Source organism: Pteropus vampyrus, unplaced genomic scaffold (assembly GCF_000151845.1).
Source record: "Pteropus vampyrus isolate Shadow unplaced genomic scaffold, Pvam_2.0 Scaffold169, whole genome shotgun sequence".
In the NCBI taxonomy this organism is placed as follows: Eukaryota; Metazoa; Chordata; class Mammalia; order Chiroptera; family Pteropodidae; genus Pteropus; species Pteropus vampyrus.
This window is the reverse complement of record NW_011888950.1, coordinates 292,008-293,494: the sequence shown is the minus strand read 5'-3', so window position 1 is coordinate 293,494 and position 1,487 is coordinate 292,008.

The window sequence follows — 1,487 nt, the reverse complement described above, 5'->3', positions numbered from 1 at the left end:
GACCTCGGGGACTTACGGTCTGGTGATAAAGAAAGAAAACGTACACATCAACGACAAAAACCTACGAGCACAGATCGGTATTTTTTCTTTCTAGTTATAATTATTGTCCAAGTTCCAGCTTCAACTTAGCTGAGGCCACCCGATGGGTCTCCCTACACGAGTCTCATTTTTGGGCTGTAGTCAGCAGCTCTCCACTGATCACGTCACTCCTGAACTAAAATGCCCCGCCGATGTTCACCATGCCTCTTTGTCGGTCCTAGCGAGCCTGTAATCCATTCTAATTTATATTCTTGCTGCATCTTCCACCCTACACCCTACTCACTATCGACGCTGAGCTTTTCCGTATTCCCCAAAACCATTCGATTTTTCTTCCCAGTTCAACAAACACTACCAAGTGTGCCTGTATTTGCCAAGCCCTGGATTGGGTGTAAAGATGCAGGACAAAGCTTCTCCATTGTAGCACTATTGATATATTGTACAGGTAATTCTTTGCTATGGGGCCTGCCCTGTGCATTATAGGATGTCTAGCAGTATTCCAGGTTTAATCCATTAGATGTCATTAGCACCTTTCTCCAAAGTCGTGACAATTAAAAATGTCCCCAGCCATTGCTAGACGTCTCTCAGAGGGCAAAATCGTCTCCAGTTGCGAACTGCTCTAGATAAGCATCCTGCCCTCTGGGGGCCCATGGTTCTCTAGCAGGGTGTGTGCGCTGTACGATGCCGCACAGGGAGTGCCAAGAACATAGGCTTTTCGATAGGCTCACCCCGAGTTAGTATCCTGGCTCTTCTGCTTCTTTCGATGGGGCTTGGACAATTTCATTAACCTCTCTGAGCCTTCGGTGACTCGCGTGTGAAATATGGAATCTAATTCCAACTTCCGGCCTGGCCGTGTGCATTACATAAGTGACCCAGTGTAAATATTTAACACACCGAGGCCCCGAAACGTGTTATTTCCCCACGGCCGCCCTTCCCTTCCGCAGCCTTTGCGCCTTTGTATATGGTGCTTCTTCTACTTAGCGTCTGACTCCCTCTCCCCTTCCTGCCCTTGACAAATCCTTTAAAACCCTGCTCTAATGTCAGTACCACAGAAACGGAAATCGATTCCCTGTTCTTTGTTTATATCACATTGTTGACTAGGTCTCAGTTGAAGGTCAGCAAAGTTTCTCTTAAGAGCCACAAGTAAATATTTTAGGTTTCTGGGCTGCATCGTCTCTGTTACAACTACTCGACTCAGCCCCTGTAGGTGAAAGTGGCCATAAATAGTAGTAAACAAATGGGTATGGCTGTGTTCCAATAAAGTTTTATTTATAAAACAAGACGCTGGCCCGGTCTAGGACCGCTGCTCTGAGCAGTCAGCCCCTCAAGGTCAAGAGCCACATCTTATTGACCCTTGTATCTCTAGCACCTCACACGGCACCTAGTGCATCGGAGACACCATATAAATGACTAATAGATCAATGGATCCGTACTAGTCATCAGGCCACTAT